Source organism: Triticum aestivum, chromosome 3B (assembly GCF_018294505.1).
Source record: "Triticum aestivum cultivar Chinese Spring chromosome 3B, IWGSC CS RefSeq v2.1, whole genome shotgun sequence".
Taxonomy (NCBI): Eukaryota; Viridiplantae; Streptophyta; class Magnoliopsida; order Poales; family Poaceae; genus Triticum; species Triticum aestivum.
The window spans coordinates 604,904,726-604,924,357 of NC_057801.1; positions in this window are offsets into that span (position 1 = coordinate 604,904,726).

Sequence of the window (19,632 nt, forward strand, 5' to 3'; positions counted from 1 at the left end):
GTATCACTATGTCAAGAATTCACAAAAGGTGGTGCAATTCTCATGAAATTCTTGATATAAAGATGGTAATACTCCAAGGTAGAACAGAACAAAAGTTGGGTTAGCAACTTGATCTGCAGAGTACAACTACTTTGACCCAATCCTAGATATGGATGAGGTACTGGAGTTTGTTTCTCCTAGTCATTCCGCGATAGAATGGCTTGACGGACCACAAGAGTAATAGGCATCGATAAACGAATGCACGCATACTCTTGACTATCAATTGATAGACGAAGGTCAGTGGACAACTAAAGAGGGACAACTCAAAGGAACATATAACTTTCTGGGTTGTGGATACATGGGTTGGTATGCCGAACAAAGTTCAACATAATTCTTCCGGATAACCCATGCAGAAAGGTTGAGCTGGCAGAGTCACAATATAGCATGGAGAACTCATAGAGGGCCTGTTGTGATCTTTTGATCCAACAAACTTCTGCCATAATGGTTCATGGTATTTGGAAGAACGATATACCACGGACCTCGAGGACTATCGCAAAGGTTACTAATATACTAAAGGAACTAGCAACACTATCAACATGATGTAAGTAGGGTGAATATCGGGTTTAAGAACCCAGGAATAGAATACCTACTACTAAGTAGCATCACGGAATGCTTTCGGGAATAAAGGCCAGAATCATCACACTGGAACATAAATCATGGCTAAATTACTAGATGATCCCCTAAGACACCTAGGGTCATAATAATATCTCCAACATATATGTCAAGGTAACGGAGTACCTCAACTCACTGATTTGTGTGATTAATCTGACCAAAGGCACATCGGAAACAGGAGGAAGGGATTTGCAAATGCATCCGACTATTTAGAAACCTGGGATGACTCGGACAGCATAACGGCTGTAAATGCTCAGAAAGATTTGAGACATTCACAAAAATGGTGGCATAACCACTCAGAAGCACAATATCAAGGTTTCGAAATCAACAGTTAACGTACGGAAGTAGTAGAAACTGAACTCAAGCTTAAATCCAACAATCTATCAGTCTACGGATTAGTAACACGTGATCCTGATAGAAAGAAGAGATAGCCTAGTTCTTAATCCCCGTAGAAGAGAGGATGATGACTCAGATCAGAAGGCCATGAGGTATAAGGAGTAAAAAGAGCCTTACGTTCCATCCCACAATCAATTCCCTTATATAGCTAAAGAATTTCTAGACTCAACTTCGACCAGTTTGGCTTGATAATCCTACAGGCAGTCAAGCTCTGATACCAACGCTGTCAGGACCCCGACTCAATGCCACATTGATCTAGCATGTAACACCTCATATCACTTTGCGGCCTCACGCACGGTATTCTCACAGGTGTCGCCTTACCTTTGCCCGGGACCGTTTGCGCCTTTTGGCACACGTATATGACAGTGTCGCTAGCATCCATATGATAAGGAGCCCGGGCTGACATGGCTAGTCGTAAACCCAAAGTGGCACAGACTTACAGGGACAGGCATCCATGACCCAGCATCGAACGTGTCGGTCATCAGCGAGTGAATCCAGGCTGTAGCACTGGGCTAGCAGGACTCCGGTGAACCGGGCTGTAGCGGGCTAACAGGACTCCGGTATTCATCGCGTGACATTTCCCCGAAGGGACAGACACAGGAACGAAGAAGGACACATGCCGGCCAGCCTAAGTGTTCCGGAGCAGTAGCAAGCTACCATGGCTCGGTGGAAAACACTAGGAGACATTTCCCGATAAGAGAGGCTACTAAAGATAAACAACTAGATAGTCAGATCCCACACATACCAAGCATTTCAATAACATACACACAATATGCTCGATATGTGCAAACACAACATGGCATCACAACATGACTCTACGACTCAAGTAATTTATTCAATAGGCTCCGAGGAGCGAGATATTACAAACAGGGGTCTCATGACCCAACATTCAGAGCATACAAATCAAAGCACAAGCGGAAGCTATCATGTCTGGGTACAGACATCTATAAATGAAAAAGGCTGAGAAGCCTGACTATCTATCAGATCCTGCCGAGGGCACAAGATCGTAGCTGAGGTAACAAGCTAAACGTCGAAGTCCACGTGGAACTACTAGTGAGACTGAAGTCTCTCTGCAAAAACATAAAATAGGCAAACGTGAGTACAAATGTACCCAGCAAGACTTACATCAGAACTAACTACATATGCATCATTTTCAACAAGGGGATGGTGGGGTTTAACTGCAGCAAGCTAGCTTTGACTCGGTGGCTATCCTGAACTACGACTGCGAATAACTCTTTTGAGGTGGCGCACACGAGTCCACATATTCACCATATCAATACACCACTATGGATCCGCTCCCGTCTCCCTACGAGAACGCCATCCATAGCACTCACGCTTATCTTGCGTATTTTAGGGTATCCACTTTCACTTGTCTATGAACTGATATAAGCAACCCAGAAGTCCTTTTCTGCGGACACGGCTATTCGAATAGATGATGTTAACCCTGCAGGGGTGTACTTCTTCATACATGTTTCCACCACTTAGCGTCTGCACACGACATGTGCTCGGCAGACTTCAAGCGAAAGCCGACGTGGGTGTAGACCACGACCTACCTAAACACTCAAGTCTCTAGTCCAGGTTTATCGCCTATTCGGGTTCCATCCATGAGGAGATCCGGCCGGAGTTTCGCTCACAGCCCCAAACGATGTGAACAGGGTTCCGTGACACCAAACGGGCGCCCGGTATACCCGGCCACGTGCCTACCGCATCACAGCCCACCCCTACGGTCAGCGCTGTCCACGGCCTCCAGCATACTACAAACGCCAGAAACTACTTGCAACTCCTGGACAGAGGACAAGGGTGATTAAGAAGTCGAGCGGGGTCATATTTCAGGGCCCAATGTATGGTAGTAGCTGAGTCATGGATCACAAACACAGAACTCAGTTCCTAAGGACGGCTTCAATGAGACAACCCACCATGTACTCCTACATGGCCTCTCACCGACACCTTTTACCAAATCGTGTTCACACACTTAGCTCACACATAGTAGGACATGTTCACACACCTCTGATTCATCCCCGATGAATCAGACCTGACTCAACTCTAAGCAGTAGCAGGCATTACAAACAAGCATGAATGAGTAGGCACATCAGGGCTCAAACAACTCCTACTCATGCTAGTGGGTTTCATCTATTTACTGTGGCAATGACAGGTCATGCAAAGGATAAAGGGGTTCAGCTACCGCAGCAAGTAACAGATGAATCGGTGTTGTCCTAATGCAGTAAAAGAGAGCAGGAGCGAGAGAGTAGGATTGTATCAGAATGAACAAGGGGGTTTTGCTTGCCTGGCACTTCTGAAGATAACATTGAGTCTTCATCAGTGTCAACGATCACATCATCGGTATCACGTCTATCGAGAGGGGACAAATACCGGCAACACAGAAGGGAACACAATCAATGCAATGCACAATATGATGCATGATCATGACATGGCAAAATGAATGTGTTTTGGGCTAATGCATCTAAAACCAGATTAAATGAAGTTGGTTTGAATCCAAGATTCAAATTCAAACTCCATATGTGGTTATTTAAATGTCATTCACTTCATTTGCCGTAAACAGTAGTGATAAGTTGTTCTAACATGCATGTAAATGGTACAGATGGATTCCTTGAATTTTTCTGATAATTTTTCATATATAATTTATTTAATTTGGAGTTACGGTTAATTTTCTATGATTTATTGAAGTTTTAGCTATTTTCTGGAATTTTCTGATTATTTATAAAATAAACTAAATTCCAGAAAATGAATATTGCGTCAGCATGACCTCACCCTGACGTCATCAGGTCAACAGGGCGGTCCAGGTCAAACCTGACGTGTGGGGTCCACACGTCAGTGACACGGGTTAAACAGGGGGGTTTAGTTTAGCTTAATTAAAGATTAGGGCACTAGGGCCCACATGTCAGTGTCAGCAGGGGGTAATTAAATTAAAATAAACTAAACTAATTAACAGGGGGGCTGGCCCCACCTGTCATCGACCCAGGGGGGGTTCCGCCGTGGTCAAGTGGGTCAACCCACCGGCGGCTTGACGCCGGCGAGGCCAGCCGCGGTGGCGAGCCTCGGGTTTTGCCCACAGGGCTCGGTTTGGCGTGCGGAGCACAGCTTCGGGATGCGGACGCTCGTCCGCATCCAACTGTGGTGGTGGCGCGGCCAGGGAGTGGCCGGAGTGGTGCCGGCGACGAGCTCGGCGGCGGCCGAAGCTCGGGTGCAAGTGGGGATGGGGCTGCGGTGCGCAAACGAGCGCGGCGAGGTGCCACGGAGGCTCTACGCGATGCGGGGAGCGCGTTGGGCGCATGCCCGGGACCAAATGGTCACCGGAGCTACGCCGACGTTGAGCTCAGGCGGCGGCGCGTTTCGGCCATAAAGGGGGCGACGGCTACGGCGATCAAATGAAGCGGGGAAGAGGGGGAAAGGGTGGAGGAGCTCACAGCGATCACGAAGAGGGGCTCGGCTTGCTCGGGAACGGCCGGAGTTCCACGAATTTGGGCGACGGCGACCGGCGGGTCCGAGGTAGGAGATGAGCCCGGAGAGGATGTTCGGGGCTTCCGGAGGGGCGTGGCTCGGTGGAGGAGGAGGAGGGGGTCAAGGCGGAGCCTTTGGGCGCATCGGCGGGGCTAGGGGTGGCCGGTGGCCACGGGTACGGCGACGATGACAGCGAGCTCCGCTCGGTGGTGTGCGCGAGAGGGGAGCAGAGGAGGGGATGGGGTCCAGGGGGAGAGAGGAGAGGTGCAGGGGGCGAGGGGGAGTGCGTGGCACTCGCAGGCGCGTCGGGGCGGTGGTGGGAAGCAGGAGGTGGCCGGGGCGCGTGGCCGCGCGCGCCGGGCGCGTGCCCGTCCTCCTGGCAGGGAGGAAGACGACAGGGGAGGAGAGGTGGGCTGGGCGACCAGTGTTGGGCCGCCAGATGGTTTGGGCCGGGTGGGCTGACAGGTAACTTCCTTCTCTCTCTCTGTCTTTTAGTTTAATTACTGTTTTCTATTTCTGCAATTTGTTTTTGGATTTGATTTAAAATATCAAATCATTTTATAAAATCCTGGAAATAATTATGGGTGCTTTCTGAATTATTTCAGTGACCCTTAACAATTTCCAACATTTATTTGAACATTTAAATTATTTATAGTATTCAAATGCCCAAAGTCAAATACAATATGGTTTATTCAAAAAATCCAAAAATGTCTTGGAAAAATATCCATCATCTCTGGATATGGTTTTCACCCTTTCCCAGTGATCATGAACATTTTTGCAAACCAATTTGGGTTCTTTGAAAATATTTTTGAAGTTGAACCTATTTGCAATGCTTTGGTGCTAGGGCTTGGTCATCCCCATTTCAAATTTCATACAATTTAAACATGTTGCACACATGAAGCTAGCCTAGAGCATTACCAGAAGCTAGGGATGTGACACGGTGGGAGTAGTAGGGGGCGGTGAGGCCTCAATGGCAGCACAGCCGTCCACTGGAGGCAGGAGCAGGCGGTCTCGCCGGCGCTGGTTTGGGCGGCTGGTGCAAGAAGAGCATCACTTGAATAAGCAGCATGACTGTTACAATCGTTTGTTGACTAAGTTGACAAGCCCTGCGTACGCGTCAACTTAGTAGGCCCACAGGTCAGCCTCCCAACCGGTGTGCCCCAAATGTCAGTGGGAGGAATCATTTTTTCGCGTAATAAGGAGGCAGTTGATTGCGTGCGGCTAGGCCAGCGGAGGGAGTAGGGTGGGCCGGGGAAGCGTGCGCGGCATCACAGCGGGCCACAAGAGGAGGGAGCAGGCAGTCCCACTGGCGCTAGTTTAGGCAGATGAAGCAGGAAGATCAGAGATTCAAGAAGCATGTCGGCCGTTGGATGGACATCCAACAATCACTACTAGAATCGTGTGTTGACTGACAAAGCCTTGTGTAAACAAGTCAGCCTCGAAATATGTGGCATGTACAGCCCATTTGCTATTATTTTTATAATTTTTACTCATTTTTTAATTCATATGGAATTTATTGTAGCCCGTTTTCCATTTTTTATAATTACTGCCCATTTTCTGGTCAGTACCAGGGTTCAAAAAATTAACTAAATATGTGCGAAATTTTGAAAATTCACAAATTTTTGCTGGGGTACAAAATATTCTTAATCCAAAAATTAGTAGCCATACTAAAACAAATTTAAAAATAAATTAGTACTATGTCATGTTAAATCCAATGAAATACTATAAAATATCGATGAAGAACAAAAACAAAAAAAGAAACTAATATCCCATTTGTTATATTTTTTTGGAATTTTCAACCCCTTTGATATTACTTTTAACAGACACTGACCATACTCTTTGGCCAGGCCGGAATGCATCCCTCCTTGTCTTGAAAGATTTGCAGCACAGTAAGTCGAGGAAAACAAATAGGCCTAGGTTGGGTATTCTTCAAAAAGAAATACTGGGCTACCTATTTTCCCAAAGAAAGCCTTGCTGGTCTAGTCATGTTGTTAGACGGGCCACAGAGACCGCACAACCCAGTTTATAGCCTGCTCCTCTGAATTACTACTCAAAAAAAAGTTGTGCAATTCTGTCAATAATTGGCTATACGTTAAAAATGATGTGGGTCCCAGATATCAACAGGGTGGATTAGAGTAAAAAACGAGGGGTGCATCTAAGTAGTACAATAGGCGCTTGCTTGTGTTCGGGAGTGGACCTGGTGGGTCCGTACTGCCATACTCACAACTACAGTTCTCTCCCGATTGACTGTGTTGACAGGGACCGTTTCGAAAAAAACTATGTTGACAGGGCCGGACGGCGGCGCCGCGGCGAGCGCACCAAGGCAGAGGATAAAGTGATGTCGCTAGTGTGCTGGGCTGGGTTGGACATTCTTATTGAAAAATAAAAATGGACCGGAACTATTTACGATGTTGACTACGATTTGCATGGGTCTGCTGGTTGCAGGAAGAAAATGCTAGGAGAAAGAAGACTAGTCGCTATCTTTGCCTAAGAATAATATCGACTGAATGTAACGACACTATCATAGGAAATAATATGCTCCTGTTAAATCATGAATTTAAAGAACTGGTGCATGAGCATTTAGCTTTATTTATTTATTTACTTATTTATTTTTAGGGGACTGTCGGTGTCAAAATCGGCGGATCTCGGGTAGGGGGTCCCGAACTGTCTGTCTAAGGCTAATGGTAACAGGAGGCGGGGGACACAATGTTTACCCAGGTTCGGGCCCTCTCGATGGAGGTAATACCCTACTTCCTGCTTGATTGATCTTGATGATATGAGTATTACAAGAGTTGATCTACCACGAGATCGTAGAGGCTAAACCCTAGAAGCTAGCCTATGATTCTGATTGTTGTTGTCCTATGGACTAAACCCTCCGGTTTATATAGACACTGGGGGGGGGGCTAGGGTTACACAGAGTCGATTACAGAGAAGGAGATCTACATATCCGGATTGCCAAGCTTGCCTTCCATGCAAAGGAGAGTCCCACCTGGACACGGACAAAGTCTTCAATCTTGTATCTTCATAGTCCAACAGTCCGGCCAAAGTATATAGTCCGACTGTCTGAGGACCCCCTAATCTAGGACTCCCTCAGTAGCCCCTGAATCAGGCTTCAATGATGATGAGTGCGGCGCGCAGATTGTCTTCAACATTGCAAGGTGGGTTCTTCTACAAAATCCCTTAGTACCTGTTGTAATGAGCAATGTCCGGCTTCCAATTAATGTTGCACTCCTCGTCTTCTGTTCCCTAATAATGGCAATCTCCACGTGTCGAGCGAATGTGAGAAGTCGGGGCATTTTTACATTTGCCACCCTAACCATGTTAGTAAATCGTCTATTAAAGAGACGGGGATCCTCAGATCCAAATCATGCCATCTTCCCCCAGCGAGTATCCATCAGAGCACGCCCAGAAAAAGCCATTCCATCATGGCCGGCCGCCGTAGCTCCTCCTCTCGCTCCCGCAGCGCTAAGCCTGGTGATTGGGAGAAGTGTTCTGTCCCCCACGGTCGACTGGTGGAGTTGCAAACCCAGGGGTTTCTCCCGCCTGCATATATGGTCCCCGTCTGAGTCGGACTAGCCACTTACAATGGCGGGGAGCAAGCGGAGAGTTTTCCCAACCCATCCAGGGGGAGCGGGTATGCCTTGTCCCTTACTTGCTGAGGGGACTTGGATTTCCAATCCATTCGTTCCTCCGCGGGCTCCTGGAGTTCTACGGCCTCTAGCTGCATAAGTTCACTCCTGCCTCCATACTACACACCGCAGGCTATGTCGCCTTCTGCAAGCTATTTTTGGGCTGCGAAGCTCATTTCGAGCTATGGAAGAGGCTATTCTGTCTCGTCCCCCGCACTCAGGAGGGGTCAATATATCAAGTGGGCGGAGCCAAAATATGGCGCATTGCCGGGACCAGATACCTGTCCGGTACCCCGAAGAAAACGTCCGATGACTAGCCTTTGGAATGGTTTTATATGGAGGACGTCCCCCTTCCGGACCCTATTCGGATGGGCCTCCCTGAGTTTGTTAATGCCCCGCTGAAGAAACACCACAGCTGGCACCGTCGGAGCCCCCAGGAGGAAGATAACACAGAGGTCCTTTACCTGATGAGCAGGATAAAAACGCCGGCCAAATAAGGACTGACAATAATCAAGGTTATGTCAATATGTATAATGCGGGGTGTGCAGCCACTTCAATATCGGGGGAAACCCATGTGGCACTTCAATGGAGAAGACGATGCCACCCGCTGCGGTCGTAAAGGTCTGGACTCCGCCACCACTCTGGCGTAAATATTGTTCGATTTGTACAAAGGAGAAGAAGAGGAGTTCCTCTGTATTAAGCCACGGGATGGATTTTCCATGTACAACCCCCCAAGCTGGCTGAGCTGCTATCTTTTACTTAACTCCATTCATTCACGCATTCTTCATCACAAATATTTACCTTGCTAATTCATAGTAGGAACTGCGAAAAGCTGTGAGGGAGGTCCATAGCCCGTCTCCACAGCCAGAGGACCCTGACCGGGCCCTCGACCCCGGACTCGAAGAAGATCCGGACGTATTTGTGGAGCTCATCGACATGATGTTCTATTAGTTAAGCGGTGAGGGTGCCTTGGTGGCCATCATAGCTGATTATCATGGCCTGCTCCCTGCATGACATGTAAGTGAAACCGGAGTCCCAACTTCCGAGAAGGATCCCTTCTTTGCGCTTTACCCACCGCACATGTATTGCGTTTTACAGGGAAGGTCATCGGGGCGCCGCGCCGAACCCGTGGTGGCTCACCAACAAGGGGCACCAAAGCCGGGTAGGCTCAAAAGGAAGGCGGTCAGGACCGAGACGCCGTCGCAGAGGTATGATTAAAAACCTGCTTCGTGATTATCTTCTTTAAAATATAACAATGTCCGTGGTCCCTGGCAGAAAAATGCTTGCCTGACAGTGTCTGGAGAGCCTGCCGGCCATGCCTCTACCAGCCGGATTCCAGAGCCGGACTCAGGGGAGGAGGTTAACGCGGGGACAACGCCAGACGGTCCTCCTACAGAGGATGCGGATAGAATGTCCGCTACAAATTCCAAAGTGGAGAGTGCCATGAATCACAGGTGTCGGCGGGTCGTACTCCGCGACCCCAATTTCTCCGAAGAGGCGTTCAACGACATCAACTCAGGAGACGCATACATCCGAGCTGCTCAAGATGGTCTTGCCAGGGCCACGGACCAGTATGTAAAGGATATACGGGTAAGAAAATATGATAATTATGTATATTCGTAACCCCTAAGACTTTAAACAGTTGGCACAACTGATTTAAGGATCATTGTATACATAGGTTCTTACGGAGAAGAATACCCAGTTGTCTAAAAAGCTGAAAGAGTGCAAAGCCCAGCTACGGGCCGCAGTTGCCGGAATGGAGGAGTCCAAGAAGGCCTCATCTGGTAATACTTGTCTTGATCGAAAATAAAGTAATGACATGTACCAGTTGGTATTCGGCGTGCATGTAAATCTAACAATAGATTATGCAAACAATCTCGGAGGTAATCCAGAGATCGTGTCAGGGGATGAGAAATATGCTAAACAATAGCTAGAGGCTGGCGAGAGAAAAATGAGCTCCAGGATGCCCATACCAGGCTGGGCGTTGAACTGGGAGATGTTTGGGCCTAGCTTGCAGACTCCATGAAGGAGAATAAGAGGCTTCAACGCGGCATTTTTAATAAGTGCTCGAATGAACCTTTATACAGTTCGGCGAAGAGGCAGGCTAACAGAGTTATGTCTGTAGGTATGCTGACAGGTCGTCCCGAAGAGGAGATGCCCGGATCCGCAGGCGATCTACTACAAGAGCTCTCGCAACTGCACAAACAAGTTCAACAAGTGATGCACGGTATTTCCCAGGCCTTGTGGCCCTCCGCCTCCCTGCCCGGAGGCATGAGGGAGCTTGTAGAAATGCTCAAGGGAGCACGGCGGCGCTTCCGATTATGGAAGATATCAGCCTGCCGTCAAGGTGCAAGGGAAGCATGGGCCATGGTGAAGACGCGGTACACCAAGGTTGACCCGAATCACATGACCGAGGTCGGGCCTGTAGGGCCAGATGGGAAAGAGATCCCCGTTAGTCTGGTATATAACCAGGTAGGATTAGCTGCAAAGTATTCCCAATGGGATTGTAGGCTAGACAGCCTGTTGGATGGTATAGAAGAAGAATTTTGTCAGTCTAAGTGACTTTGTACTTCAGATGACATATTTTGTCCCTAGCCGGATTGTAAATCATTTGTGATGGTGGACCTTTTCGCTTCAGCCTCCGGACCCGATAGTCCGGAGTGTATCCGAATACCCGCTCAGTTATGTAAAACTGGGGTACGCGTGGAAACCAGGCGTAGGGGTCATAAGTGCTTGAACAGACAAGTACCCAACTAGCTATGTTATATTACATGGATAGTAAGAAACATCTTCCTGGGAGAATAGTTCCATTAAGGGTTCCTTTCCCTGGGTACGCATGCATTAATGAGCATGTCCGAGCTGCGAACAGAGACGCAAGATATAAAACATCTGGGGGTTTAAAATGTAAGTAGGTAAGAAACATCTTTTGTTCACCGACCGAATATTCCCTTAAGAACGCTAGCTTTCGGCTTCACCCAGTCTGAGGTACACATCCGGCTGACCCAGTAGTAACAATCGCAGAGGTGCTCCCCTTATGCCCAAGCTGGACTAACGGGAATGTAGGGCATAAATACGGGAGCCAGGCAACCCAGCTTGGCCAAAACATAAGTCATATCGATGCATATAATGGTGAAAAAAGGTACATATGGAAAAGTGACACATATGTGATGGGCATAAAGCCCGGAAGATAATTATATTAAGCTTTTGTATAAGAAGCCCCCAGATACAATGAGCGCGCATAGCGAGTCAAGATCGTGCAGTTAAGACACACTTGAAGCCTTTAAGGCCACAAAAAGAAAGAAAAAGAAAATTAGGATATAACGTGAGAGAAAAAAAAGGCGGAGGTAAGGAGACAAACACTTAGTTCGGCACTAGGCATAGAATCTTCGGAGTCTGGTCGCGTTCCATGGGTTTGGCTCGAGTCGATTATCAGATGCATCACGCAGACGGTAAGCCCCTTCGGTGAGAACTTTATCAATGATGAAGGGACCCTCCCACTTGGGCTTGAGCTTGTCCTTTTTCTTCTCCGGTAGGCGTAGAATGAGTTCGCCAACGTTATAAGTTTTGGCCCGTACTTCTCTGCTTTGATACATGCGAGCTTGTTGCTGATAGAATGCGGAACGGGCCTTCGCGATGTCGCACTCCTCCTCCAGGGCATCTAAACTGTCCTGCCGATCAAGCTCGGCCTCTTTCTCTTTGTACATGCGCACTCGAGGTGAGTCATGAATGATACCGCAGGGCAATACCGCCTCTATGCCGTACACCATGAAAAGTGGTGTGTTTCCGGTAGAGTGATTTGGCGTGGTCCGCAACCCCCATAGTACGGAGTCGAGCTCCTCAACCCAGTGCGTATCTAATTCCTTCAAGGATCGCACTAGTCTGGGTTTGATGCCGCTCATAATAAGACCATTTGCTTGTTCAACTTGACCGTTTGTTTTGGGGTGATAGATGGAGGCATAATCGAGCTTAATGCCCATGTTGCCACACCAAGTTTTCACCTTGTTGGCTGTGAAGTTGGAGCCATTATCGGTTATGATGCTGTGGGGGACACCATAACGGTGTACGACCCCGGATATGAAGTCTATCACTAGTCCGGATTCGGCCGTTTTAACTGGTTTGGCTTCTATCCATTTGGTGAATTTATCCACCATGAACAACAAGTATTTTTTCTTATGGCTTCCTCCTTTAAGGGGTCCAACCATATCGAGCCTCCAGACCGCAAAGGGCCAAGTTATGGGGATTGTTTGGAGAGCGGTAGGTGGCATATGGCTTTGACTTGCAAAAAGCTGGCAACCGACGCAATGTTGGACGAGGTCCTGTGTGTCTGCTCAGGCTGTCGTCCAGTATAAACTGGTACGGAAGGCCTTGCTTACAAGGGCCCGAGCTGCGGCATGGTGGCCGCCGAGTCCGGCATGAATTTCGGCCAAGAGTTGTCGCTCTTCCTCTTCGGAGATGCACCTTTGGAGCACTCCGGTCACGCTTAAAGCTCTCACTCGTGGACCTTGTAGGATTTAGAGCGCCGCACAATGCAACGCGCCTCATTTTGGTCGTCAGGGAGTTCTTGCCTATTTAGGTATGCTAAGAAGGGTTCTGTCCACGGGGCAATGACAACCATAATCACGTGGGCCAAAGGTGTTATTTCGGTGGCAGAGCCTCCGATTACGTCAGAGTGTTCAGGATCTGGGGTTGTGGTCGGATCTGGACTGGTATTGCCGGCCTCCCCTTCCCACACCAGGGATGGCTTAAACAGCCTTTCCAATAAGATATTAGGTGGGACAGGGTCGCGCTTAGCACCGATGCGGGCGAGGATATCTGCCGCCTGATTGTTTTCTCGGACTACATGGTGGAATTCGAGCCCCTCGAACCGAGCAGACATTTTGAGGACCGCATTACGGTAAGCCATCATTTTTGGGTCCTTGGCATCAAAATCTCCATTTATTTGAGATATTGTGAGGTTCGAATCCCCGCACACTTCTAGCCGTTGAATGCCCATGGAGACTGCCATCCGAAGACCATGCAACAGAGCCTCATATTCGGCTGCATTGTTGGAGTCTGTGTATAATATTTGCAGTACATATTGGATTGTATCTCCGGTGGGGATGTCAGGACAACGCATGCCCCGAGACCAGCCAGCATCTTAGAGCCGTCAAAGTGCATGATCCAATTGGAGTACGCGCCGTACTCTTTAGGGAGTTCGGCTTCTGTCCATTCGGCGATGAAGTCAGCCAGTACTTGCGACTTAATGGCTCACCGTGGTTTGTATATTATGTAGATCGGTAGGAGCTCGATAGCCCATTTAGCAATCCGTCTCGTGGCATCATGGTTATTTATTATATCGTTGAGTGGTACTTCAGAGGCCACCGTGATTGAACACTCTTGAAAATAGTGTCATAGTTTCCCGGATGCCATGAAGACCGCCTATGCTATCTTTTGATAATGTGGGTATCGTGACTTGCATGAAGTGAGGACAGTAGATACATAGTATACCGGCTTTTGAAGCAGGAACTTATGTCCGTCCGTCTCTCATTCGATGACAAGCATTGCGCTTACAACCTGGTGTGTTGCGGCTATATATAACAGCATGGGTTCGCCGATATTTGGTGCAGCCAGGATTGGATTGCTAGCCAAGAGGGATTTTATTTCTTCCAGTCTGGCCGTGGCCGCATTCGTCCATTCAAAGTGTTCGGTGCGTCGAAGAAGGCAATAAAGAGGTAGTGCCTTTTCTCCCAATCGGGAGATAAAGAGGCTTAGGGAAGCCATGCATCCAGTTAATTTCTGGATTTGCTTGAGGTCTGTTGGGGTAGCCAACTGTGAGAGAGCTCGGATTTTAGCTGGGTTTGCTTCAATTCCTCTATTGGAAACGATGAAGCCCATCAGCTTTCCGGCAGGCACGCCGAAAACACATTTTTCCGGATTGAGCTTGATGTCATATGTTCGGAGATTGTCGAACATAAGCCTCAAGTCATCTATTAAAGATTTGACGTGTCAGGTTTTGATGACCACGTCGTCTATGTATGCCTCCACTATTTTTCTGATTTGTTTTTCCAGGCATGTCTGAATCATGTGTTGATAGGTTGCACCGGCATTTTTGAGCCCAAAAGGCATGGTGTTAAAACAGAAGGGGTCGTATGGTGTGATGAATGCCGTTGCGGCTTGATCGGACTCCGCCATCTTGATTTGATGGTATCCGGAGTATGCGTCGAGGAAGCACAATGAGTCGTGTCCTGCGGCAGCGTCAATGATTTGATCAATGCAGGGGAGGGGGAAGGGATCCTTGGGCCAAGCCTTATTGAGGTCCTTGAAATCGACACATAGGCGCCAGGATTTGTCCTTCTTTGGTACCATCACCAGGTTTGCTAGCCAGTCCGGATGTTTTATTTCTGTGATGAATCCGGCCTCGAGTAACTTGGCTAGCTCTTCTCCCATGGCTTGTCACTTAGGTTCTGAAAAGCACAGAAGAGGATGCTTGACCGGCTTGTATCCCTTCAGTATGTTTATGCTATGTTCGGCAGCCTGCGCGGGATACCTGGCATGTCTAAAGGATGCCAGGCGAAGATGTCCCAGTTCTCACGCAAGAACTCTCGCAGTGCAGCGTCTATTGTGGGGTTCAGCTGTGCCCCAATGGATGCTGTTTTTGTGGGGTCCGTTGGGTGGACCTGGAATTTGACTATTTCGTCCACTGGTTTGAAAGAGGTGGACTTGGGTCATTTGTCGAGTATCACGTCGTCCCTGTCCATTGTGGAGCGCAACGCAGTTAGTTCTTCGGCCGCCGGGGCTTCGGATAATGCCTCAAGGGCCAGTGCGGCATTTTTATTTTTGGCACGGAGTGCTACGTCCGGATCACTTGCTAGAGTGATGATTCCATTGGGCCCGGGCATCTTGAGCTTCATGTACCCATAATGGGGTATAGCTTGGAAGCTCGTGAATGCATCCCGCCCTAAAAGAGCATGGTAGCCGCTACTGAACAGGGCCACTTGCAATGTGATTTCTTCGGACCTATAATTCTCCGGCGTGCCGAATACCACATCTAGTGTGATTTTTCCCGCACATCGTGCCTCCCAGCTAGGGATGATTGCTCTGAAGGTCGTGCTGCTTTGTTCAATGCGGCTCTTGCCTATTTCCATTTTGTGAAGAGTTTCCTCGTAGATGAGATTTAATCCGCTGCCACCGTCCATGAGCACTTTAGTAAGCCAGAAGCCGTCCACAATTGGACTAAGGACCAAAGCAGTTGGTGCTCGGACTATTCAGAAATGAGGTTCATCACTAGCATTGAAGGTTATGGCCGTGTCATTCCATCGATTTATTGCTGCAATGTGGCAGACTTCGGCGAGGCTGCGGAGTGCTTGCTTGCGCCTATTATTTGAGGCGAAAGTCTCGAAGACCGTCCATACTGTATTTTTATTTTCGGCGGGATGATGCTCGGCGGTATTGTTGATGAGGAGATCCTCGCCGCTCTTGGCCACCTGCCGGAGTATCCAACATGCTCTAAGGTTGTGTGTTGGTATGGTATCCGCTGTGCTGTGACTTTTGCATGGCTCTTTGAGCCATCCCTCCAATACGGTTCCACGCCCTATAGTGGGCTTTGGTTTCTTTGTAGTTGGATTGGGTGACTTGCGAGAGTGCACCCTTTTTGTTCGGACGAGGGGGCTAGTAAGAGCCGGAGGATCCCATAATTATTTTTGGGTTTTCCAGGCGCTTTCCATCGCACAGTACTTCTGTACTATGGCTGCCAAGTAAGCGAAGTGTGCTATGTCACGGCGACTTATGGCGTTGAGGATTCCCTTATCCATCCAATTTTTGCAAAATAATGAAATTGTGTCTTTCTGGCGACAGTCCTTGACATTGCTCATTACAAGGAGGAATCTGGCCCAGAAGTGATGTACTCTCTCTTGGGGCTCTTGTGTAATGTGGGAAAGATCGCTTGTATCTGGGTGGGTGGGTAGATTTAAGTCCAAAACCTGACCCGATCTGGGACCCAGGGGCAGAGGAGCTTCCGAGCTTGGCAGTTCGGGCTCCGGGATGTTGCCCAATTTTTCTGGCCCGTTGTCCAATCCTAAGTTCGGAGCTTGGGACATGGCCTCCCGTAGACGGGTATCCGGCTTGGAGAGCTCGGGAATCCAGACATAGTTTGTCCTCAAAATAGATGAAGAATCGCTGCATTGCTCCTCCACCACCGCTATTTGATGGGTGACCGGCGGAGAGTTAATCTCTCTTTGGTCGGGTTTAAGCCTGATCCGATCATAGTCTGTAGCGACTTCTAGGGTGGCATGCCATTGGATCCATCTTCTCGTTCAGAGAGGAGAGCTCCATTGGATCCATCTTCTTGGTGAATTCCGAGCTGACGTGGAGGCTGTTTTTGATGACCTAAGAAGTCATCATCGGCGCGGCGGCCAAACAGGCGGTCATGACGAAGCCGCCTAGTCGGAGAGTCTGGCGTACAACCAGGGCTCCCCCGGAGGTAACGTTGTCCTTGACAACAAGGCGAGCCGGCCAGGATAATCAGCTATGATGTCCAACAAGGGTGAAGCCAGGATAATCAGCTATGATGGCCACCAAGGCACCATCACAGCTTAACTGAAAGAACATCCTGTCGACGAGCTCCACAAATACGTCCGGATCTTCTTCGAGTCTGGGGTCGAGGGCCCGGTCAGGGCCCTCTTGCTGTGGAGACAGGCTGTGGACCTCCCTCATAGCTTTTCGCAGTTCCTGCTATGAATTGACAAGGTAAATATTTGTGATGAAGAATGCGGGAATGAATGGAGTTAAGTAAAAGATAGCAGCTCACCCAGCTTGGGGGTTGTACATGGAAAATTGATCCTGTGGCTTAATACGGAGGAACTCCTCTTCTTATCCTTTGTACAAATCGGACAGTATTTTCGCCAGAGCGGTGGCGGAGTCCGGACCTTTACGACCACAGCAGGTGGCATCGTCTTCTCCATTGAAGGGCCACATGGGTTTCCCCCGAAATTGAAGTGGCTGCACACCCCGTATTATACATATTGACATAACCTCGATTATTGTCAGTCCTGATTTGGCCAACATTTTTATCCTACTCATCAGGTAAAGGACCTGTCTGTTATCTTCCTCCTGGGGGCTCCAGGGGCGCCAGCTGTGGCGTTTCTTCAGCAGGGCATTAACAAACTCAGGGAGGCCCATCCGAATAGGGTTCGGAAGGGGGACGTCCTCCATATAAAACCACTCCGAAGGCCAGTCCTCGGATGTCTTCTTCCAGTTGATATATTGACCCCTCCTGAGTGCGGGGGACGAGGCAGAATAGCCTCTTCCATAGCTCGAAAGGAGCTTCACAGCCCAGAAATAGCTCGCAGATGGCGACATAGCCTGCGATAGGTAGTATGGAGGTAGGAGTGAAGTTCTGCAGCTGGCGGCCGTAGAACTCCTGGAGCCCGCGGAGGGACGGATGGAATGGAAATCCAAGTCCCCTCAGCAAGTGTCGGTGGGAAACAACACCTATGGGATCACAAGAATCCCTACTACGGTTGCGGGGCGCGGGGTTGTGAGAAGAGCAGTATTAGTAATTGGCACAAGGATCATTTACCCAGGTTCGGGCTGCGAGGATGCGTAAAACGCTAGTCCTGCTTGGTGGATGTATTGAGTATTCTTGGGCTCTTGAACTAGCTATGGATGTTGCATGGTTCGAAAGAGCCGAATCCTTTTCCTGTACGCCATGGGCCTCCTTTTATAGGCGGAAGGGGCTGCCACAGTGGCACACAGGTGGTGGAAAGCCTACAGTGCTGCGAGCTTATCACTCATTATTACAGGACAAGATGCATTTAATGCGTGGCTTAGGTGTCCCTTCACTTTATCAGGTATGGGGGCGAGGCCCGTCTCGTCCGTTGCCGCTCTTCCTTGCTTGGACACGCGCCCTGGCCAGTGATGCATGCAGTGCCATGTAGGCAGGCAAGCAGCTGAGGTGGCGCGGTGGTGGAACCTCCACGAAGATCTGCATGCCGCCACACGGGCGTGTGCTGAGTTGGCCTGGAAGCCGCATGTTGCCACGCAGGTGCCTGCCCAACTGGTTGGGCTGGCAGCTGCATGTGAACAGCGGTGGGGATTTGGTTGGTGCGGGCTTGGCAGCAGCCCTGCTATCGCCTCTGCCAAAGGTCTTGTCGGGTGACCCGGCAAGGGTCTTGCCATGGCGCGCTGGCCTCCCCGGCAAGGATCTTGCCGGGGGTCTTATGGGTTTCCTTGGCGAGAATCTTGGTGAGGATTGTTGCCTCTCAATCCCCATCTGATCTTGAGTATTCATTGTCTTCACAAAGATCTGCATGCCACCATGGAGGTGCCTCCCGAGCCTTGGCCCAACGTGGGTGTTGGCTTTGGAGACCGTGGGCTCGAGGCTGGCTCGCTCCACTAGTGTGGGCGAGCTGCCCCAGCAAGGGGCTTGTCGGGGCTGCTGAGGCTGCCCCGGCAAGGCTCTTGTCGGGGAAACCTGCTTCGTCCATCTGATCTCTATCGCCTTGGTCCTTGGTGTTGCCTTGTTTTCCTTGAGCCTTCGACTTCCTTCCGGCTTCCGTCCTTTGCCCTGCTATGCACGGCCATGGCGCGTGGCTCCGACTGCCCGTGCACAAGTAAAGGGGTCAAAAGGAGAGCCCCTACTTTTGTACACCGACAGGAGCCCCCGGGCCTGGGCCACACATAAGCGCGACACGTTGTTGCGCCAGGCCCAGAACGGTGAGCGGGTAGGCGGGGCGGATTTTACCGCGGTAACTGTTTCGTCCGCTGCAATTCCCCACGACCGTGTTGAAAGCGTGACGAGGGGGTCGCGCGTGCGCGTGTGATCGAAGCACGCTGGCGTCACCTCGTGGTGGACAATGAAGAGGCGGCTTGCGTGTCTCTTTGAGACTGCAGGGTCGCTGTCATTTACTGCCCTTACTCGGGAACCGCCGCTCCACGCATCTCACTATGCCCATCTCTCGCGCTACGTTCACTGCATGCATGATGAAGAGCGAATGATAGGCGTGCGGGATACGGGAAGTCGCGCGCGCGGGCCGATTCCCACGCGCCTTCAATTGAGCGGGGAGGGCGATCAACGGCCCCGCCTGTTGTCACTTCAATGGGCCTAATTGGCTGAGAGGGGCGGCCGAGCCTCGCCCCCGTCCCTTTATAAAGTGGGGAGCGGGAGGAACGATGCCTCTCAATCTTTCGTCATCTGCTTCTCCCCATTCTTGCTTCTTCCTCCCTTCTGTCATGGCGAGGGGGCGTGGCGACGCTTCATCGGTGGCGGTGAGGGTCTCGGCTAGGAAACACATCGCCCCTCCCCAAGAGCTCGTAGCGGCGGAGCTAGCCGTTAGAGGGAGGGGGAGGGGACGAGGCAGAGGCCGTCGTGGCGGTCGAGGGATAGGAGGACGGGGCGGCAAATCGGATTCACCTCCACCAGCAGCCCCTCCCTCGGTGGAGGGCCATGTCGGGGACAACCCTTACGAGTTCTTCATTAGGCTGCGCCAGTCGCCGCGCCGTCGCCTTCGCCTTCCAACTC